The sequence below is a fragment of the Phascolarctos cinereus genome, unplaced genomic scaffold (assembly GCF_003287225.1).
Source record: "Phascolarctos cinereus isolate Bilbo 61053 unplaced genomic scaffold, phaCin_HiC Scaffold_4;HRSCAF=312, whole genome shotgun sequence".
Classification (NCBI taxonomy): Eukaryota; Metazoa; Chordata; class Mammalia; order Diprotodontia; family Phascolarctidae; genus Phascolarctos; species Phascolarctos cinereus.
In genome coordinates this window covers 69119951-69145139 of record NW_027555847.1, presented here as the reverse complement: position 1 = coordinate 69145139, position 25189 = coordinate 69119951, and the positions used below count along the sequence as shown (strand labels likewise).

The window sequence follows — 25189 nt, the reverse complement described above, 5'->3', positions numbered from 1 at the left end:
TAGCAAGAGTCATAATTGCACACAATTCATCTGACTCCTATCTCCTGCTCATTATTAGTACAGCTGAGTAATCACAAATTGAAAAGTAATTTAAAACAACAACCACAAATTTTTAAATCTTAAGACTGAGTAGATTTCAATGCAATGCCAGGCACTGGGGATACTCAATCTGCATCCGTAATCTTATTGATTGAGGTGTTCCCTTCCACTATCTAAATCACTACCCATTTGTGCCTTTCCATCCTGTTGCGCTCTTGTCCACATTCTCCCAAAAGTTTGCCGATGTGCTAGAGGCTTTTCTCTCCTCTTACATAATCAAAATAGCACTGGAGCCCTCTGGTGCTATATGACAAGTATTCAGAGACAAAGATTAAACAGTCTTTTTCCTAATAGAGTTTTTAATCTAACCAATATAGAATAGGTGACTGAAAACTAAATGTCATTGAATGGATAGCCTGTTAGGAGCTGCGGTTACTATAACTTTTTTTTTTTTCAGGAAAGGTATAAGACTTATGGTGAGCCCCAAAGGAAGAATTTCAAGAAAAAAAATAACCCCTCATTGGTATTTTACAATCATCTGTAGATTTTTCTTATCCAATTTATTTGCCAAGTCTCATCATTTATGTCTCTACACTATCTCCCCTCCTCTCACTCATACCACAACCATGTCCAATATCAGTGCCTTTGCACTGCTTATTGTCTATTAATTAATCACTAATTACAAATTGTAAAATGGAGAGTGTTGATTATGAAAAGGTTTTATACAAAGTAATTGTAGTTCAAATTATTAGAGAAAAATAGTTATCTGGGAAAAATTCTTGGCAGCAAAGTTTTCTAATACAGGTCTACTCTCTAAAAGGCAGCATTACGTAGTGGATAAACAGCTTGTCTTAAAGCCAGCAAGACTTGAATTCAAATTTTACCTTCTGTTGTCCTCTTAAGCAATGTTGGAATAATATAGATTTCAGAATAAATTATACAAATTTGTGACTTAATCAATCACAGAATTCCATAAATTTAGCTGGCAAATTTAAAATTCCAAAAGGTGAAATGGCATAGACAGCCTGTTCTGAGTTTCATTCATAACAATAAGGTAATATTTTCTACCTTGTGGTATCAAAAGTGTTTTAAATGTTCAGATCCAAATTATAAAGGAGTTATAGGCAATGCAATAATGAGCTTTTCAGCTGTTCTTTCAGAGTACATAGAGTGAAGCAGGAGGTGAGTTGGGTGGAAGATTAGACTAGATTTAATAAGGGTCATAATGCTCATTATTCAGGGACTACAAGCATCTGTAGAAGCCAAGTAGTTGACTGAGGATTGCTACAACCATTCCAGCCTTGACTTGCAATTCCAGAAACAAAAGAAATCCTTTTCTCTTCCACATCATTTACCTCAATGATCATTTAAGCATAAAACTATAGAAAAGAGGAGAAAATCAAAGACACTGTTAACTGCTAAACACATGCTAATGAAATCACTGTCTTGTGCATGCATTTTTGCATAAAATTGTCTCTTGTTCTTAAAATAGCTTTCCCGCCACCGTTCTTCTGACATTATTCTTTCATTAAATCATCACCTAGTTAATAGTATCCTATTGATGGTAGCAATCTATTGATGCTCTGTTTTCTTTTTTATCAAGTAAAAGGTCACATCAACTGAAACCTGCTATTAAGTAAACAGCAAAGAAATTGAAAGCAGTAATAAGACTCTTCAACTATATGCACAAGGTTGATGATGGAATGAAGTTACAAATATAATTTTAAAAGAAGCTTAAAGGAAAAGCAAAAATATTTAATTAGTTTGAGAAAATATTACTCAAATAAAATTCAGTTACATTGTAGATAAAGTTATTGAATTTTGTGCCCCCTCCAAAAAAAAATTGCATTTTGAGTTCAGTGGGGAAATTACCTCTTTTTCTGATAAAGAATTAATTCATTTCTTAGAACTAAAATCAGAGTTACAACTAGGAATTATAATTCCCAGGAAAATTTTATTTGAAGAAGGGCCCATAGCACAGTACAAAGGACAGTTAAATAGGATTCATAGAGTAAGATACCTCTCAAGAGAGTGGGTAGCCTACCAAAGTGATCCTTGCTGTGGCTTAAGGATTATTGTCCTTCATTGCACCAGGGCTGGTAGACAACTAAGAGAAAGAATATGTGAAAAACAATAGCTGCAGAATGAAAGACTTTCATCCATCTCACAACTATAGATATCTTGGTGCAAAACCCAGCTTTCAATTACTGCTAAATGTTGTCTCAAATAATTGGTCTATGTCTACATACCAACCAAGCATCTGGAAACAACAAAACTCCTAATTATATTGTTACAGGCAGAATTTTCTTTTGAAAAAGCACAACATTTATTTATATTAAAAATCCCCCCAAAAAAGCAGAGATACACAAGAGTAATTTTAGTATAAGAAAATATATAGTATATATAGAATATATATTTAGTATAAGAATATATACACATACATACACATGTATTGTGTACATATGTGCATATACAGATATACATACATAAATGTATACGCACATATATAGACACACATACATGTGTGCACATAGCCAAAACTTAACAAGGGAAAAAATGCTGAAAATAAAGATTAATTCGATACAATTAATAAATGGAGAAAATTCATATAAGCATATATATATATATATATATATACATATATGTATAAGTATGTGTGTGTGCATACAAATGAAATAAAACAAAATTGAAAAGAAATAAGAATAAGAAAACCAAGCCAAACAAATTGCTGTACACATGAAATGCATATAAAAATAACAGTAACAATAACATACCTAATGACTATTGAAGACTGGAATACAATTTAGTATGTATTTAGTGATTTAAAAACAAATCCAGGAATTGTGACCATGCTATAAGACAAATAAAAATTGAAAATTCATATTCAAGAAAGAGTGATGAGAAATTTCCTTATTGCTAAAGATATCTTACGCAAGGCATCAATATTAAATATATACAAATAGCTTAGATTATAAATTCATAAAGTAAAAGTTAACTTAATTATTCACAGAAAGTAACAAAACAATTGTTGAAGACTTTATTGTTCCTCTTTCAGAGACAGATAAATCTAACAGAATGATAAAAAAGAAAATACAAAAATTAAACAAAAACAAATGGAGAAGCTAGATCTGAATAATCTATTACATCTTTTAAATGAGAATACTACAGAGTGAAATATTTCTCAGAATCACGAAGTTTTGTTTACAAAAAGGGGCCATGTGCAAGCAAATATTTATGAAGCAATTGATACCTATGGCATAAAATTTAATCTCAAAACAAATTGAGACAGAAAATAAACAGTAGAATCTCTCTTTTTCTATATTATAGATATAAAACATGTATTTATATAATAATATATATATATATACACACATATCTATATAGATAGATTCTACTGTTCTACAATGCATTTTCTATATATGTATGCATATATCTTCTGACCTCTATGTGAGTTCTTTGTAAAATAGTCTTTTAGGCAAAAATATGTTTGGCATTAAAATAATGTGGGCAGCCCATCAAAGTTGTGCTCTTTGTGGCAGTATCCAGTACTTTATCTTGCTAGAACATCTTCAGAATCTCCCTAAGACAATTCAAAAGGAAGAAGTTCAATTTTCTGACATGACATTATTCAGGTTTCACCAGCGTGCAACAATAATGTCATCACATTGGCCCTTCAGTTTCATTCACAGCCTAACACCTCTTCTTTTCCATACTTTCTTTTGGAGCCTCCTAAATGATGATCTAGCTCTGGCAAGGTGTGTACTAAACTCATCATTTGCATGGACATCCCAGGAAAAGTGTATTGCCAGGGTAAGTGAACTTATCCACAACATTTACAATTTCTCCATTTGCTGTAACTGTTGCTTCCATGTATGGATAATGCTGTGCTAGCTGGTAGAGACTTTCTGTCTTCTTAGTGTTAATTTTCAGGCCAAGCTCTCACATCTCAGTCTCAGAGGCTGCATTGAGTGCACAATCATCTGTGAACAAAAACCACTTTAATAGTTGCTTGTAGCATTTTTCAAGTTTAATAATTCATCATCTGTTCAATGGCTGACCTTGATATCATTTTCTTCCTTGAAGGCATGTGACAACACCATGAAAAACATCATGTTAAAAAGCATGGGAGGAGCAAGCACAAAGCTTTGTTTCTCCCCACTGGTGAATGAGAAAGCATGAGAGCACCACCCATTATCCAGAACCTATGCAAGAATGCCATCATGAAATTGTCAGAAAATAATGATGAACTCTGGGCAACCAAATTTTGTCATAATTTTCCACAAGCCCTCATGACTTGGTCAGTCCAAAAAACAATGGGTACAGACCTGTGTTCTTCTCCAGGTATTTCTCCTGGTGTTGTTGGGCAGCAAAAACCATGTCAACCATTCCTATGCCCTTTCTCAAGACACACTGGCTCTTGGATAGATGACCATCTTCCAGGTGAAGGATCACCTATTAAGGAAGACTGCAAGAATTTTGCTGGCAGTTACTAAGAGAGAGACTTCCCCTCCCCATGATTGCCACAGGACAACCTATTTCCTTTTCCTTTATATGGATGGATAATGAAGGCAGCCTTGGTCTCCCGGGAAATAATCTTATCTTGACCTATAATTCAGAAGATTTTACTGAGCTTTTGTATGAACAATGGACCCCTGCCTTGAAGATCTCTGATGGAATGGGATGATCACCAGTCATTTTGCCACATGAAAGGAATCTGATAGTATTCAAAACCTCTTCATCAGCTGGAAGTTTGGCTAGATAGGTATATGGTCAATGGCTTCTTTGTTGATTAATGACAGCCTGTTGAGAACATTATAGCATTGTTCAGCCCATCTATCCATGATCATGTCTTATCACTTATCAATGTGACTCCATTAGCACTGAGTATTTGACTTGCCCCCCGAATCCTTCTAAGTTTCACATGCATTTTACTTTTGATGAAGTTAAACACTGTTTTCTTAGAGACAGGCAAACTATCTTGCTGGTAAACCCCATAGAGTCCTCTTTTTTTTTTTTTCCATTTAGTAGCCTCTGAATTTCCCCTAATTTCATCCGACCAATCCTAATGTCTGTGAGTGTTCTGGTCAAATGAGTAGATGTGGTGCTATACACCAAATCTCTGAAAGCTGCCCACTCCTTTTCTGCTCCATGATTATGTCACTGACATATCATGATTGTCATTCTCCAAGGCCATTTTCTGTTCCACAGTTGACAAAGCTTTTTGCAATGGATAAAGATTTCCAAGTCTTCATAATTTTTTTCCTTTGAATTAATCAGGGTTCATAATGGTAGGAGCATACTTTCCTGCAAATGGCAATCACATTGCCATGAATGTGTTATTCATGTCTTTTGGGAAACATACTAGCTTATTGACTAGATTATATTTGATTATGAAACCTACAATAGTTTCATGGTATTCCTCATCACAGAAGCCACTCCAGAAAAATGTAGATCCAGCTCCACCTTAGGTAAGTTGGCTTTCATTTGCCAGCTTTGTTTCATTAGAATTACTATTTCATTGTGATACCTGCTGAGTTCTCTTGCAACAAGAGCTGTTCGTCTTACAGGGTCTACTGGATTTCATGATGTCCATAAGTGTGTACAGATTCCATGTACCAATGGTAGTGGAACCATCTTCGCAAAACTTTTTCTACATCTTTTGGGTTTCGATCACAGGGATCCTCGCCTGCGACAGTAAGTATGCCATGTTTAGGTGAAGCAGACAATTTTTAGGGCACCTTTCCTAGTCCCTTACTCACATCAGGAGGTAATCAGTATGATCTTTAAAAAAGCTTGCTCAGACACCTGTAAGGTGCTGAATCCTGCTGCTGCTTCAATCCAGTCCAGTGAGAAGAGGACTTTAGGACCTGCTTGAGACCTGGGATGCCTATATGCAGATTTTTTACTGTATATCCTAAATAATATAATATAATATAATATAATATAATATAATATAATATAATATAATATAATATAATATAATATAATATAATATAATATAATATAATATAATATAATATGACATGATATGATATGATATGATATAATATGATATAATATGATATAATATAATATAATATAACATAATACGATATAGTATAATATAGTATAATATAACATAATGTAATGTAATGTAACGTAACACAACACAACACAACACAATATAACATAACATAATAGTATGCATATGTGAGTATATGCATGTATCTATGTATGTATGTACATGTGTGTGAATACAATGTGTGTTTATATATGTATATGTGTGCTTACTTGTATGCCCTACACATGTCTGCATGTGTATATGTGTGTGTGTGCATTTGCATATATGCGTGTACATTCATGTGGATATGTATATGTATACAGAAATATATGTGTGTGTACATGTGGGTATGAGTGTGTATGTATACTACATTTAAATTTATATATATATTGTGTGTGTGTGTGTGTGTATGTGTGCATGAAGAGAGAGAAATAAAGAGAGAGAGACAGAGAGAAACTGTCAAGCATCATGTCATGTTGAGGATAGAAACAAGAAAAAGAAAGACTACATTTATCCTCAAAGGGATTACAGCCTAATGGAGGAAGATAACACAGAAAAGAAAGGAGTGGTCAAAGAAATTACCTAGATACAGGGACATAATGTTCATGGAATGAAAATTAAACAGAACTGATAGTAAATGAAAATAGCTAGAAAATTCTGAGTCCTTTATAAAGTGAGTTTTGGGAATGTTTATATGTTCCACTCTCCAATCCTCTAATCAGAAGGTAGGGACAATACAGAGTGCTGAGGAAGTGATGAGTATCAAAGCTGAATTGACTTCCATGTTGATTAGATTTGAGGTGATGAGCTTATGCTGGGGAGGAATTATGTTATCTTTCTCAATTTCACTGAAACTGTGGCATGTGAAAGTGTGTATGTCTATGTGTATGTGTATATACACTCACATCTAAACATATGTATGTATACATACATGTGCAATACATATACACACATACATATATCACTTCATATATTTGTATGCATCATCTATCTATACCTATATATAATGTACATATATCTTCTCTATCTCTAGCTTTATCTCTACCTGATCCCTTTCTATATATACATGTCTATCAATCTACAGATCTACATTTATATCTACATCTCTATATGTATGTATATAACTGTAACCACAAATGAGGCTGGCTGTATCTCATTCTCAGAATTCTAGTATACTCTGAAGGTTTGAAGGTGCATTTTCTCCAATGCCATTGGCTCAATCCCTTTAAGCTACATTCTTATGGCTATGACTAGTGCCCCCATTCCACTTAACCATTTAACATTAATTACTTTATAGAAAAGGATATTTACTTTGAATGTGTAATAATTGCAGAAGTAAAAATATTTCATCTCCAAATACTCAAGAACAAATTCTCTCCCCTAAAGACTCAGGTATCTTGAGAGGGTAGCCTTAAACTTACTTCAGTTTCAATATAACATTGGTCCCAAGAAGTTCATATCCAGGTGAATAATGAGTTCCAGATATATATTTTTCTCAGCTACAACTGGGATGGGCCCTTAAGTTCACAGCCAAAGGTCATCTCAAGATCTCTGGAAGCCCATAAGCTCATGCCTTCACTTAGAATGGAAAAGGAAGGAGACCATATGACCTTGACATGGAGAAGGGCCTAAGGCCACTCTCCTTATGGTACTATCTCTCACTGGACAGAATCGGCAAAGTTGTCAAACACAGAGCACAGGTAAAAGAATGAGGTGAAGAAACCAGGCTGAGTAGTCTTAGGCCTTTTTCAAGATACCTCTAGTTCTTGCTATACAGTTAATTAAAAAAAAGACTTAACTGAATTGTACTCTGGTTTCTTTCCATACATACACACACATAAATACACACTACATATATGCATGTATGTGTGTATATGTAGGTGTGTATATGTATGTATATGTAGGCATATACACATATATTATACACATACACTCATACCCACATATACATACAACATAATATTATTACATGTATGTATGATATATATGAAATAACCACATCATTTTCCACAGTCATTCCAACACACTTCCATTCTACCTAGAGATAGCTTGAGACCACATTAAACCCCCTTAGAAAAGACAATTATTAAATTTTCAGTGTGAGAATTCACATCTTGGAAACCTGGAAAATGCTATAAATCAGGGTTTTATTTATTCTTCTGTTGATTTTCAAGACATAAGAAAATGATGGAGAAAATATTAAGAACACAGATTAAATTTAAAAATGTGTCATAGTTTTGTTTTGTTTTGGGAGGGAATCAGGGTAAGGGGGAGAGCCTGTTGTTACACATTTATCAGCACACTTCTAATTCCACATCATTATGATTTTCTTGACTGCAAGAAGTTAAAGCATCCATGCCTCATGATATCCATCATATATTTGCCAGATTCCTATTACAAAGATGTGTGTGTGTGTGTATTTAAATCACATGATCATATGTCTAGAGACATTACGGACCTCAGAAGCCAGCTACTTTAACCCTTTCATTTAGCTGATGAGTAATCTGAGGCCCAGGGAGTGCCCAGGTTTATAAGGTAGTGAGCCTCTGAGATGGAATTTGAACCCAGGCTTTCTGACTCCAGAGACTGTGCTTCTTTCTTTGTGCAATGCTGCTTTGAACAATTACCAAGTTGAATCTGTATCAGAGATGTAAGGATTATTCAACATTAGAAAATAAATTCAAATAAAAATATCATATATAAAGTAAAATAACACGAAACAATTATATTTATAGAGACAAAAAATCTATGATGAAGAACAAAAAATTCAGACTAAAGATTCTCAAAAGCATAAGCACACAAGACCAATTTTAAATGTAAACACACACATACACACACACACACACACACACACACAGAATGAAAAACTTCTGGGGTTTCCCAATGGCAAACAATGATAATGCTTGATTTATACATTATATGTTATTATACAATGTTTTATGTAAATATATACAATGTTACATATTATTAGATAATTATTTATGATATTATATAGATTATAATTAGACAATATCATTGTTTATCATTGGGAAATTCTGAAAGTTTTTTCATTAAATTCAGGAAGAAAGGAAGAAAGTTTCTTCTTCCCATTATTATTTGAAACAACTAAAAAAATAAAATGATAACTAATATGGTGAGAATGAAATTAAAGGCCTGAACACTGACAAAGAGATATCATTATTCTTATATACTGACAACATGGTGGTTTACTTAGACAAACCAAGAGAATTAGGAAAGAAACTAAGAAAATTATAGCTTTAGTAAAGTGTTACCTAGTCCAAAATTAATCTAGAAAAATCAACAGCATTTCTGTATAGCAATAACAAGATTCATGAGGAAACACTAGAAGGAATTGTCAAGTTCAGAATAACTCCTAAATGTGTAAAATGCAGCTTAGAGAAGATGAGGTTTGGAGAAGTTATTTTCTCATGGTAAATATCAAAAACAAGGTTCAACGTGAGGTCTTTCCATGAAACATACTTAAAGAGAGAATTCGATGTGTCTTAGCAGTCACAAAAATATTCCTTCTCAAAGTGATGATAATAATGGTACCTACCTCACAGAATTATTGTGAAGCTTAAATGAGATAACATATGTAAAACACTTTGCAGCCTTAAAAAACATTACATAAATATTAGCTCATTGTTTTTCAGTATTCACTCTGTTATCTATTTAGAACAGAGGTGAAAAATGAAAACCAAGTTAGAGAAGAAGATGAAGATAAGAAGAAGTGACTAAAAATTATAACAATTCATATCTGATCTATGAAAATATTCAAGACTATTGAATCACAAAAATGAGACTTTTTTTTTAAAGAGAGCAACATGGAGTAAATTTCCTTTACATACAAAACAATCACAAAATATGACAAACTAGTTCAAAACAAGCATCCAATATTTATTTTAAAATAATTTTCTCAGGCATAAAAGTTTGGATGATTGAGCTATAATTTAAAGATCCTAGATTTCTCCTTATAATTGAAAACCAGGACCCTTCCTTTTGGGGAATTTCTTAGCAAGTGCACCTAGAGAGTTCATACAGAATCTCACACATCAAATAGATTTACTCACTGAGGGTGAAATAATTTGAATGGCCAAACTGCAGCCATTTACATGTTTGTGGAAGTGGTTCATGAACTCTGATAATATCTATCTGATCACATTCTCTTGTCATACCCCCTCTTCTTCTGCCTTGCAACCCCCAACCTGTTCTTCATTCTACTCATCACTGTCAGTCTCCCCATACCTCTGTTCTTTCCCAGCTCTACACCCTGAAACTGGTTATACTCTTCCCTTTCCCCATCTTCAGCAAATCCATTTTAACTCTCCACAATCTTCTCAAACCTCTTGTTCCCTTATTGTGGCATGGATCTGCCAAGTCTCAAGAGTGGCTTACTCCCACAATTTGCTGCCTTGCGCCTACACAAAGAAAATGGAGAAATCCATGAAACCATGCTGACTGGGTACACTACAAATTTCTTTTAACTAATATCAACTGAGCCCTCACTACTACAAGGAAATCCTTTTTCATTTCTCTTATTAACTCATTATTCCACTCATCACAACTTGTCCAAATCTTTTTTTTAAACCTTTTTTAAAACTACCATGGTTTTTTCACCCCCTAATCTCTTAGCTGAGAAACTTGCATTATCTTTTTTTTTTTTCTGAAAAAAGGCCATCTTTCACGACTCTCCCTTCTTCATCTCATATAACTAAGATGCCTTCTGCCACTTTATCCTTCTTACCCCCTTCCTCATGGGCAGAGATGGCCATTCTTATTGCAAAGGCAAACAACTCTACATGCGCAAGTGATCCCATTCCATCCCATCGTCTTCAGCAGATGGCCTCTTCTATCCTCCCCACTCTCACTTATCTTTATTCTCACCCTTTCTACTAGCTGCTTCCTTACTGCCTACAATAACACTCACATATCCCCCATATTAAAGAAAAAAACTCACTTCATGTCTTCATTGCTATTAGCTCTAAGCCTGTGTTTCTTCTCCCTTTTCTGCCTAAATTCCTTAATATGGCCATCTGTACTTGATGTTGTCGCTTCTTTTCCTCTCCTTCCTTGTTTAACTCTTTGCAGTCTGGTTTCTGACATCATCATTCAACTGCAGCTGCTTTCTCTGAAGTTACCAGTCTTCTCTCAAACACAACATCTAATAGCCTTTTTTCCAGTACTCAGAATCCTTGACCTTTGCTGCCTTTGACAAAGTCAATCAGTTCTTCCATACTGTATTCTCCCTAGGTTTTTATGACACTTCTCTCTCCTGGTTCTCCTCATTGTTTTCCGACTGTCCCCTTTGCTGGATTTTTATCCAAGTCTTACCTATTATCATTTGGCATCCACCAAGTCTTTGTTTTTGGACTTCTTCTATTGGTATACAATTTCTCTTGATAATCTCATCAGTTCAAATGCATTTAACTATCATACCTCTGTAAATGATTCTCAAGTTTATTTGTCTAGCCCTATTCCCTTTCCTGACCTCCAAATCATATAACCAACTGCTTATTAGACATCTCAAACTGGATGTCCTATAGGCATCTTAAATTCAATATGTCAAAAACTGAACATGTTATTCCTCCAAAATTCACCTCCTTCCTTTCTTATTTCTGTGGAGGGTACTACCATCCTCCCAGGCACCCAGGGTCAAAATCCAGGTGTTTTCCTAGCCTCCTAACTTTCTCTCACTACCTCGCCCCCATATTCAATATGCTGCCAAATCCCGTCAATTCTACCTTCTCAAGCTATTTTATACATGTTCCCTTTTCTTCTCTGACACTGCCACCACCCTTGTACAGGCCCTTATTGCCTCACCCCTGGACAACTGCAGTAACCTGCCAGTTGGTTTCCACTGACACAAGTCAGTCACTATACTAATCCATCCAAATGTAGATGCCAAAGTGATCTTCCTAAAGTGCAAGTTTATAGATGTCACCTCCTACCCGTCTTCCCCCATTCAAGATACTCCGGTAGCTCCCTATTGCTTAGCAGCCATTGTCAAACTCAAATAGAAACACATCCCTGTGGTCCACATATCAGCATGGAAAATGAAGAAATTAACATCATTTACATTGAATTGTATTTATATTCATTTTTGTTAAATACTTCCAAATTATATTTAATCTGTTTCTGCCTATATTAGGAATTTTGTGGCAGCTTTCTAGGACAAGTTTGATGCTCTGACCTACAAGATTAAATAAAGAGTCTTCAGTCTGGCTTTTAAAGTCCTTCAAAACCTGGCTTCTTCCTACCTTTCCAGTTCTCTTACACTTTATCCACAAACACACCAGTACTCTGCCATCCAGTGACAGACACTGTCCTCATTTTTGTAAATGAGACCCTCCATCTCACCACTGTACCGCATTTTCACCAGCTCTCCCTCATGCCTGAAACTCTTCCAGATTAATATCACCAGGTCAACAAACAAAGGACAGTTTCTTTTAATACTTAGGGATGTCATTCAGTCAGAAAAAAGGTGACCAGTTCATTGTAGGAACTCTCCAAACAATCTTCTCCTTTTTTTGTGGACTCCAGTTCCCAGTTAACCATGTTTAATCTATCTTTCCAAGTGTGTATGTAATTTTCCTTTGTAGAGAAAATACAAGCAAGATAAGAATTTAGGAATTCTGCTTTGTGAATCTTGTCCATTATAATTGTCCCATAGACTCTGGGCAGTACTCCTATCTGTTACTTGAACTGTCTCTGGCTCCCAATATAGTTTTAAAAGGCTCTTTTTGTTACCCTTAGTATTTATCACAAAAAAGCTCATTCTTAGTGTCAGTGTATCTGACATTCTTACAGGATCTTGCTACTCTTATATGTTTGTCCTCAAATAATATGCCTTTGCTTCTTTCTTCTTTCTAGGTTGTTTAGAGACATCTAACTTGGTTGGTAAATTCCTTGTTCTTCCATACTGACATTGTTAGACCATTCTTTTTTTTTTCCTTCATCAGTCGGCTAACAGGAATACAGCACGTCAGGAGGACATACTTCCTTCATGGGACTTAAAGAGAGAGAGTACCTTTGGGAATAAGAAAATTAGAGTAAAGGAAGGGTGCTTCTGAGGTCAAGGAATGTTGAAAAAGTAACATGCTTCTAGGTAGGACTAGAATGTGCCCTCTCTTAACTTTCAGTGCAGTACTGTGAGAGTCAGGCTTAGTAAAGGAAAAAAATTAAGCCAACTATGAAAAGGAAATAATCCAAAACTAAACAGGTACATATGGAAAGTGTTAGACATCAAGGCAGAGAAATATAAAGTCTCTGCTTGTGAATTGTACTTAGAGGCATTTGTCCAGAAAAGGCCATACTGCCACGGGAGAGACTAACATAGTAACCAATTATGATTATAGATTAGAGGTTTTTAAACTGATGCTTTCTGCAGGGCCTGATTCTGATTAGTCCCTAATAATCTAGGTTCTATATTTGAACAAAATGAGACACTCATTGGTTTGTCGACACTTGACAGAAAGGAAATATTCAGCCAGGATAGGTATTGGGGCCACCTGAGAAATCCAGTCAGTTTTGTGACACAATAGATAGAGTGCTTGGCCTAGAGCCAGGAAGACCTGAGTTCAAATTTGGCCTCACTTAGTACCTGGGCAAGCCACTTAACCTCTCTTTGCCAAAGTTTTCTCAATTGTAAAATTGAGATAATAATGCTACTCACTCCCCAGAGCTGTTATGAGGATCACATGATATACTAAGTGTAAAGCACTTAGCACAGTATCTGACACATAGTAAATACTATATAAATATTGTTTATTTATTTATTTGTTATCTGTAGCTTCAGGTACAATAATTCCTCTTTTTTTTGGTTCATATATGTGAAGTTAAAAAAGGAATATGTTTGTGTATATTATATATGTATACTTATATGTATGTGCATCCTTTTAATTTGATATATGTCTAAGTTAGGAATAAAAATAAGAATTAAAAAAGAAGTGGTCTGAGTCCATGAAACTGGAAACAACTTCCAGGAGTTTTTGTTCATCTGTTTATTTGCTTTGTTTTGTTTTATTTTTGTAGTGAATACAACAATCCTGAATCAGTTTTTCTAACAGTCTATGGAATCAGCTTGGATGTGCACTCAGGGCCCAGGGTAGGCCTGCCTCCTGTTGGAGTTACTTCCTACTTGGAGGAAGATTACTCAAAGTAGAAACATGACTTTTCTGCTTTCATAGATGTTATTTACTTGAATAATTTTGAACGATTTGGTTAAAGTTTTATGCCAGCTTTACATAAGTGATTTAGTGATATATAACCCACTGATATAATAATGAATGGAAGGAAGACCAATAGGATGGAAATGAGAGTCAAGATCTGACTGGTTAATCTACACACAGACCTTAAACCAATGAAAAAGGGCAATAGCACACACACAAAAGAAGGAGAAACAAGCAACTGTGGGATTCTGCTGTCTTAAGAGTCCAGCTTCCCCCTAATTTTGAACAGTTCTTTCAACAGGTGAGAATGAGTGCTTATTTCATAGCACTTTGTTCTGACTACTGAATAGTTCTGGCAGGCAAAGGATACAGTGTCCCCAGAGGCTATTATTTTCTGAATTAAATTCTTAAACCAACTTGTGTTGTAGAATCTTGGGCTCCTGGGTCCTATCAGCTCTTTTTCTGAAATCATTGCAATCTATTCTCCCCAAATTGATAGTATACATCAGACAATGTCCAGATTTCCTCTCCTCATCCCTTCCTTCCAAGGATCCCATCACTTATTCAACAATCTATTACTCTTTATTTCCCCAGTGAAGCCTTTATTGATAAGTTCAGCTCTCACAGAAATTTCCCTTCCCTAAATTCGCATTGCAGGCAAATTCAGTATTCTGTCTTCAGTTCTAAATTAAACAGTTTCATGTGTTTTATTTCAGTCTCAGTAAGATTAAAAGGATCTTTAGGAAAAGGCTTATCTCTCATAACTTTTTTTGTTATTCTTAAGAGGAACAAATTAGAACACCATTCCCAGGAGGGCCACTCAATAAAAAATTCTTAATCAAATACATAAAAGATATACCAAGATAAGTAAGATTGATTGGATTCATCATATATCTCAAACAACTACTAAATAGGTAGAAGATCTTTTTCCTCTTCTTTCTAGATATAGGTATGTGAACTTCTGTGTTTATTTTAATCTGTTTGTTTTGCATCCTAAAGCCACTGAATACCTTGATTGAAAGCAATATTCTGTCAGTGTTTCCATCTTGAAATTGACATCAGATGCATTTGACATTATTAAATATGTTCAGTGCCTTTGCTTGAACAGAGATTGCAAATGGTAATGGTGGATATTAAATGTTCACCTGTCATCATATTTGCAAATTAATACCATGTTAATAGTAACTGATGCCTCTAATTGGGATGGGAGGAGGAAAGAGGGATGAATTGGGCAGGAGGTTGGACTTGATGACCTTCCATCTCTAAAATAAAACACAGGAAGAGAAAAGAGGCACTACTCATAAACAAAGTAAAATGAGAATCAAAAAAATGATCAACAAACATTTTTAAATACCGTCTTACATCCTAGGCAGTAAGCTTAGTGCTGAAGATAGAAAGTTAAGTAGGAAATGATCTCTGTAGGATTATGGGCTGGCTTCAATCTTATTTCTCCTCTCTAAACATTCTTCATTCTAGTCCAATTAGATTACTGGTTATTCCTCACCCCTGACATTCTGACTGTATCCTGTCTACATCTTCTTTGCATTTGCAAAAGCCTAAAGTGTTTTCTCTTCCTCCCATGAGGCAGTTAGTTTATACAATAGAGTGCTAGGCATGAAATCAGGAAGATCTGAATTCAAATCCAACCTCAGACTCTTACTAGGTATGAGACTGAGCAAGCCAATTAACTACTCTCACCATCAGTTTGTCCAACTGCACAGTGTGGATTATAACAGCAGCTACCTCATGGGATTACTGTGAGAAGCAAATGAGCTATCTGTAAAGTGCTTAGCACAGTGTTTGGCACATAGTAGGCACTCTATAAATACGTATTCCCTCCCCTTTTCCCACATCAGTGTTTTCCTTAAAGGCTTAGCTTCACTTTCACCTCTTCATTGAAACTGCACCCCATCCTCCACATTTTCTAGGGCTCTTTCCTCAAACTATTCTGTATTTTTCATACTTGTGACTATATTTTATCATTGCAGTAGTATATATAGGAACTTTAAATGTAGAGATGATTGTGTTTTTCCTGTTATCTCCAAGTAGAACAGTGTTGCCTATTTCATACCAGGTGCTTAACAAATCTTTGTTGAATACAATATTATCTTGGAGCCATAAGGGGACTTAAGCATTATCTAACCATCTACATCTGTATCTTTGCTCTTTTCCCTTATAACCTTATCTTTCGCTCTTTTATATATCTATATCTATGCATATGGTCATAGTCCATGTTCATGTCCATATCTAACATCCATATCCATGTAAAATGTCCCTGTTCATCTCTAAGTATACGCCTATGTCAGTATCCAATATTGCCAAAATCCAATAGATTTGGAGACCAGATATCTCTCTCTCAGGCAGAGAGAGAGAGACAGAGAGAGAAAGAGAGTTGTTGTTGAGTTATTTCCATACTGTCCAATTCCTCATGACTCCATTTGGGATTTTCTTGGTAAAGATACTAGAAGGGTTTGCCATTTCCTTCTCTAGGTCATTTTGTAGTTGAGGAACTGAGGCAAACAGGGTGAAGTCACTTATACAGGGTCACACAGCTAGTAAGTATCTGAGGTCAGATTTGAATTCATGAAGATGGGTCTTCCTGACTCTACACACACACACACACACACACACACACACACACACACACACACTTGTGTGTATGTATATTCTAGAAACATATTATATCAATATATATTCTAAATTTAGATTTAGCTCTGTCTTTCTATCTATCCATCTATACATACATGAATATACATAGGGATGAGAAGGGAAACACAATCTTCCATCTGTAATGCCCCTATATAAAGTATTTAAAGGATAAAACATGGTCACAAGTAAGTATGATATGTAGTAATTTGGATAGACCTAAGCAAATGGGGTATGTATGTGTGATGGGGTGGAGTTCCAAGTAATGTTTCAACAAGGAGGTGGTAGTGAAGCTAAACCTTAAGGAAGATGCTGAATATTAGAGGTAGAAGAGAAAATATTTTAGTCCTGCTAATGAATATATGTGTATGTGAATGTGCATACGCAAACTATGAAAGTTGAGTTTTGGTCTAAATGTCCATACTGTTAACATAGATATTTTTGATTATGCATTAATTATTCCATTTGTTGTCAGTGCTCATATGCTGCTATATGACATTGTAATGTGACTATGTGCAATAAAATGGAAATAATTATCTGCAATTAAATTTATACTAATTACTGATGTTTGTCAGATTATTAATGAGCCATGTTAAAAAGATTATATACTTCATGTAATTTTCTGGGACTGTAATTGGTTCTTGGGAGAATATGTGCAAAGAGCAGCCTGAGATTTGTAAGAGGGAGTAGGGGGAAAAAAGAATGTGATATATGTCTTTAGCCTTCTCCAATCAGTCCCATACGTAAATTACCATTTACATAGAGCAGAAGACCCTAACTTTGAGGTTAAAAATAGTTTCCTCTTCACAGATTCAGTCAACTACATTTCCATTTCTAGAAATATTGTCGTGAGTATAATTTGCTTCTGCCAGGGCAATACAATAAGGACTAGGCCTTAAAATATGTTTCTTATCATAAGCTTGAGGGTAGAAGAACTGGAAGATTTAGAAGAAGAGAGGGAATTCAAAGAAGAGATGCAACCTTAGCTTGAACACCTGGCACCTGTGAAAAGGCAGACACAGGGGAAGAGAGCTTCGTAGTCATTGACTGAAATCGGTACCTGAAAGTGCTTTGTAGCTGTGGATTAGGAAAACTGACATAGAAAGAAGAGGTATAGCCCTTCCCAAAATTACATTTCAGCTGAAGACTGTAACTGAGGTAAAGTGAGAAGCTAAATAATAGCAGGAACAACTATAATCCTTTCCTGAATAAATTAGGCAATCCCTCCCTTGGTGATCATTGAAAGAGCTGGGTACCAAAGCTCTAACCCTTCTCTGTGGAAGAGTAGCTTATTAGCTACAATATTCCTACTAAATAAAGGGCTAATTATTAGGTGACCCTCAAGATATCTCAAAACCAGCTGTAGTGGAGACATGATAGGATCACCAGAAGATATTAGGAGCTCTGCAGCATCAGAAGCATGAACTAACCTTCCTCATGTATTTTCTTAGCACATGGGCTCCTCATGTATGTATGCCCTATGTGGGCATATTTACATACTTATTTACATAGACCTACTCTTCCTACTGAGGGTAAGTGCATTTTTTTCAGAAAGTGGAGACTAGGTTTATGCAAAGAAAAATGTGTTGTTGCTTTTTTTTGGCCATCTTATTACATTAAATGTCTTTGCGCCAAACTGTGAATCTTCTGATGGGCTAGTAAATGTATGATCATCCATAAGAACTTTATTCACATACAAGACTTGAAGAATGGGGTATAGTAAGAATGTATCAATGGAGACTCTGTAGAAGATGAGCCTACACAGTAGAAAATAGCTCTTATGTCCATTTCCTCTAACTCAAAGGTTCAGGAAACTGAAGGAGTCTCCAGTAGAATCCTTTTGATTACAACCAACCATGACTGGTATCCATCATTGATCCATGCTGTGCACAACTCATGGGGCTGGGACTAAAATGGTAATTACCTTAACTTTAGTTCTAAACATATGTTCTCTTTTGTATAAAGTGTCACTTCTAACTCCTTCAATTATTGTTACTTTGCATCTTGTTCCTTTGTTCCATCTGTGGGAAGGAATCCAAAAGTCTTTTCCACTTTTACAATCTGTTGTCCTTTAGTTGTGCTCTCAACAAAGAAATCTGAAACTCACAGCCACAGGAACCACTACATTTCTGGCAGCTAGATTCTAAGCTTCCTTCTCATTCAGGGTGTGACTTCTATGAAATTTCAGGGTATTATAAAGTATTTCTCTAAGAGCCAGATGGATTGCATCCAAATTACCTGTTATGTTATTTTTTTTTGTTCTTTCCTTATAACCTACATAAGAATGTAGAAATATAAAAATAAGAATTTCAGAAGTGAAAGCAGCACTGAAGTTGGAGTCAGAAGATCTGGGTATGACCTTGGTCAAGTCACTTTCCCTCCTTGAGAAATAATGCCCCCTTACATAAGATAAAGAGAATAAAAGTACCAAAGTACAGATTGTGAAACATATTTCCCTTCTCAAATGAAAGACGAAGGAGACTAGTAGGGAAGAGTCATAAATATGTCATTATATATAGCTACTTTATCAGATGTTTTTGAGTAATTGTCTTGCTTTGCCATGAGGCATATCTGAGGAGGAAAGAATGGCAAGGGAGGAGTAAGCAAAAGGCTGATAAAGTGGAAGCTCTAGGTTCTGAGGGCATGAGAACTGAGGAGAAGGGCCATTACCCAACTGGAAGGGGAAAAGGAAAAAGGAGGAGAGATTGGCACAAGGAGATGAGGGAAGGGATCCCCATGACTCCTGTCTTCCTGCATCTACCAATGTCCAGTGGGTCTTCATGGCAAATAACTTAAGGTGGAAGGGTGGGGGAAGCCTCAGGGCTTCTGTGCATAGGAGGAATAGGTGATCAAATCTATAGTATGATTTAAAGGTGAGTATGTGTTGGTAAGAGCCAGGTCATCTTCTGCAATAAAATCAAAAAGCAGTTATTAAACACCTCGTAGGTGCCAGGCATCATACTAGGTCCTGGGGATGCAAACAATGAACTAATCCCTTTTCTCAAGGATCTTCCATTTCATCAGGGAGACTACAAGGGAAAAACAAATGTGTGTGTGTGTGTGTGTGTGTGTGTGTATAACATAGATATAGGTATAGATATAGATAGATATAGATATAGATATAGATAGAGATAGAGATAGAGATAGAGATAGAGATAGAGATAGAGATAGAGATAGAGATAGAGATAGAGATAGATATAGATATAGATATAGATATAGATATAGATATAGATATAGATATAGATATAGATGATATAGATAGATGATATAGATATAGATATAGATATAGATATAGATATAGATATAGATATAGATATAGATATAGATATAGATATAGATATAGATATAGATGATATAGATATAGATATAGGTATAGGTATAGATACAGGTACAGACATAGACTATAGATATAGATATAGATATAGATATAGATATAGATATAGATATAGATATAGATATAGATATAGATATTTATGTGCGTGTATATATACATATATACATATATGTATGTACATATATATATATATATGGAGAGCATGTTTATGTGTGTGTGTCAAATAGATAAATCTAAGGTAGTTAGGAAAGAAGGGCACCAGCAGTTGGAGGAAAGGAATCAGGAAAGGTTTCATGTACAAGAAAATCTTTGAGTTGTACCTGGAAAGAAGAGTGTGATTCTTTGAGGGCAAGGTAAAGAGAAAGCATTACAGTTATAGGAGATGGCTCAATACAAAGAAAGGAAAATGAAGAATAGAGAGGCCAGGTTAGTTGGATTGCAGAGTGTTGGAAGAGAGGTAACACATAAAAAGGTTACTATACAATTTAACTCTAATTCTAGACTAAATGGGGGGGCAAAGTTCACATATTTGACCAACTCCAATTCATATGTGGAGAACATGATCCAGTGACATCCTGACTTGAATCAAGTGAGTCTACATGGCCTATACATTTAGACTTAACTATTTTCCTGTATTTCATTGGTTGATGTAGCTTCCACATGCCTAGTCAAGGACTCTGCTTAGTTAGATTTTAACAAGGCAAACTCTTCTAGCTTACGGGATATTTAAACATGTCTTCTCCATCCATGTCCATAGATGAATCACAAAGTTTAGCTGAAACATAATACCTATGCTGATGCAATTTATAGTCTAGCAGGGGGATAAATCAAGTCAACAGACATTTATTAAGTTCTTACTATATGCCAGTCATTGTTCTCAGCTCTAGAGAAAACACAAATTCCAAATAAATTATATTCATTCTGTCACCTGAGCTCTACAACACCATGCCCTCTTGTCTGCTTGAATTACTAATTTAATAAATGTTGATGTTTTTAATAAAAAGAGCAAGTAGTAACATTGGTTTATTGTCCATCTGAGCCCCTACCCCCATTTTTTTTTCTTTTTGGAAGACTTCACAGTCCCAGAGGATTCGATGTCATGTAATAAGATAGACAGGATAGTGATAAGATTTGTGTGCTATTGGAGAAATCTCAGAGTTCCATATTTCCTTTTTCTTTGACACCGACAGAGACTTCCTATTGACTATGAATAGCATCTAGATCAGAAGGCTTAAATTGGACTGAGACTTTTGGGGATAGTTATGCTGGCTGTGACAACATGCATTTCTTGTGTTGATGACACTCCTAAACTCTAAGACTTAGTTTTCTGTTACCGTGGGAGCAAAAGCCAAGCACACAGGAGTACTATTCAAATTCACACTGCCCAGACCCTCTGATGGTAGAAGCTGGGGCATGAGAAGCAAGTCTGGAGTAGCAGAGAGTGTTAACAATTGAAAATTTTATCTTGACTTTCTTCTTATGCTTTCGTGTTCTCTCTTTCTGGTATTGGAAACCCAGGCATTCACTTCTCTTGTTATATTTATGTCTTTTATGCAGGAGGAGTTTGGGAAGATGGTTGGTTACTTTCATTTTTGCTACATCTAATGAGAGAGAAAGAGAATACTAAATGCCTGTGATTTGTGGATGTGGGGGTCATTGACCAAGAATGAAGATTCCCACTGTGTGTGGGGAGGAGGAAAAAGGGAAGATCAATAGATTCCCTATTTTAAATATGCTTTGGTCAACATATCATATGATCTCCTGGTTTAAATTATTTTAATTACACAACTCATTGGGGTTACACATACCCAGGATGCTTTCTTTAATGTGTATGTTAAAGACTCAGACAGAAGTGCTTAGTTGGTGATTGAACAGCTCAGATAATATATTCCCTCACTAGATTTTCCAAAGTTTTGCTTAATGATCTAGGGATATATTCCTAAGAAAATCATAAAATGGATAATGAAAGATGTAGTTTCCAAATATTTTCAAAATTAAATGTGAGTTATTTTGATAGATTTTTTTCAAATGACTTAATAAAATCAAGGTATTAGGCTGTCTATGGCATTCTCTTAATCCACAATCTAAATGGTTCTGTCAAAATTAGAGATGAGATTAGTCATATATAAATTATTCTTAGTCAATCTATTTTATATCATAAAGATCTTTTTTCCACTTTCAAAATATTTGGAAACCACTCCTTTAATTATGTCTTACAGTATTTTACTAGGAATAAACCTCAAGGAAATTAGCCAGTAGTTTGAAGAAAGTACATTTTTTAAGTGCAACAAAAGTAATGCAACCATGAGAGCTAAAGAGAATAGTTTTCTGGACAAGTGAGAAATGTGGGGTACAAACAGAGATCTGAAAAGCCTACTTACAAATACCATCTGTGTGATTACCTGGTCTTTTTCATTGTACTCATCCTTATAGTAAAATTAAAATGTTTATTACAAAGACATGACTTAAAATTCTAATGATTGAAAAGTGTAAAGAAATGGTAACCCCACCCAGCCAAGTCTTTTTTATCCTATGACAATACTTAATATACTTATATAGAGTATTTGCTCTATTGCTATTAGGATATAAGGTAGTTAGTTCTCAGCATCCATGAAAAAATTTCATGCCATCATTGTATTGAAGAAACATAATTCATCTTGTCAGGGATAAAAAAGGCAGTGTTGTCACTCCAAAGTAACCTTGTCTGTACCAAGTAGAGCTTGTGAATTGTAATCAACCCCCAAAACATTTATTCATCATATGCAAAAAACAAAATGATTAATAGGTGTTCCTTAGAAATAGATGTCTCCTGGTTCTCCCAAAGAAGTGCCTTTTGTTGTTGAAACTGAGATCATACATTTTCTTCCCCCTCTAATCAGGCATGAAAAAGATTCTAGAAAAGCATAAGAAAGCAATATTGATTCTCCTCCCCTCATTTTCTCTCCCCATCCTTACTACCCAGAATAATTACAACTTGGCATTTGAAATATTCTGATATTAGTACTTTTTTCATTTTATTACATAGATGACAGACAGTACCTGCTCTCTCTCTCTCTCTCTCTCTCTCTCTCTCTCTCTCTCTCTCTCTCTCTCCCTTGCTCCCCAATCATAGATCTTTATTTGTTGCATGGTTTTACACTTTTCCCATATTCTCAAAGAAAGAGATGAGCTTTCTCTTCTCTGAAAATGATCCCTACACCTATGCTCTGAGTCCCACCTCCTTTGTCCTTCAAATGGAACTTGTTCCCACATTCATCTTCTCTATTCAGAAATTACCCCAACATGTGGTAGTCACTGATTCAGTACAAGGCATTCCAATAAATTCAAGTATGCACAAATGAAATGAGACATATTCAGTTCCAGAACTTATAATTTATCTTGAAGATGCATTTTTGTCGAAATTCCATTGTCTCTTTCAACTACTGTCCCATTGATGCCACAATCATGTGGTTCTTAAAAGTGACCTATAGTCACTCCTCCATTTCTTCATCTCCCACTGCTTGTGTGAAGATCTGCTTTTGTCTTACTGGAGCTGCTGTCTGTGTTTATCAATAACACATTTCAAGACAAATTCAATAGCTTTTTGTAGTTTTCAATAAAAACAATTCCTTGGTAGCATGTGACAGCGTTGATCACGCCCATTTGAGACGCTTACCTTCTTTGTTTTCTGTAATATTTATTCCACTTATCAATTCTTCCCCTATTCTCTTTGATTGCTCCCATCTTTGACTAATTGCCTTCCTCTTCTGTAGTAATTTTGAACCTCAAAAGATTTAGCCAGTTACTTTTCTCTCAATTCTAATTCTTTCTCTCTCTCTCTCTCTCTCTCTCTCTCTCTCTCTCCTCTCCTCCCTCCCTCCCTCCCTTCCTCCCTCCCCCCTCAAAGAATCCATTCATTTACATAGCTTCATTTATGCATTCTGTGATAAGAATATCATCATCATAAACAATAACAACAACAACAGCAAAAACCACAAAAACATTTTAAGTTCTGGCCTGTGCTTTTGTTATACACATCTCAGAGTGAATATCCCACAGTCTTATCTTGCTCAAAATCTCTAAAGTGAAATCCCTCGTAATCCTCTTCTTATGGTAAGAATTGTGTCTCAATTAAAAAGGTTCAGAATTAGTTGAGAAAGGCAGTTAATGCTAAAGGTCACCCCAAAAAAGTGCCTTTTAAATTTTTATCAATTTTAAGGGTAACAGAAAGATCAAAAAAGAGATAATACCGCTGTTTAGTGTTGATAAGATAGATAACTGACAATGGATAGAGAGATGAAGTACTCAAATTTTATTTTGCTTCTTTTTTTTCCTCTGTCAAGAAGAAATTTTGAAGAGTAAAGGATAAAGCAGAAATAGAAACTAAGAAGCTGACGTGCAAGGTATATAAAGAGAGATTAAAACTGAATCTAGTTGCTCTTAACAAATTCAAGTAGAAGACCTGGATGAATTACAATCCAAAGTACTGAAATAAGCGGCAGGTGTAACTGTGGAGCCCTTGTCAATAATCTCCACAGGATCCTACAGATCAAGGGAAATAGCAGAGGACTGGAGTACAGCAAGCATTTGTCCCAATTTCACAAAAAGAGAGTAAAATTTATAAATCAATCAGTGCAATTTTATTTCCCAGTGAAATTCTAAAACATATTGTTAGATATTAGTTCTGGTCAGCTAGAGGTGGAACCAGTGACCCATTTTTTATATTTCTTTGTTTCATAGGTTATCATAATGAAAAAAAGTTCTCACGTACTATTCAGCCTAATGGTTATGAAAGTTATTGTACATAAAAAAGCCAGTTTGTAGGAAGCAGATGCATTCTTTTGCCAGGGCCATATTTGAAACTTTTTTTGCATAGGAGAACCTGCCAAAACTGAGCTGTATATCCTTCAGGAAGACAGACTCACTTGTATACTGTAATGAGACACCATGCTAGGAATATGTGTATGTATATGTGTGTATACA

At 35.3% G+C, this 25189-nt stretch overlaps 1 pseudogene; it reads left to right on the top strand.

Moving 5' to 3' along the window:
• The first annotated feature begins 5449 nt into the window (after positions 1 to 5449).
• Positions 5450 to 25189, top strand: part of LOC110205031 (golgin subfamily A member 7 pseudogene) — a 40525-nt pseudogene continuing 20785 nt past the window's right edge.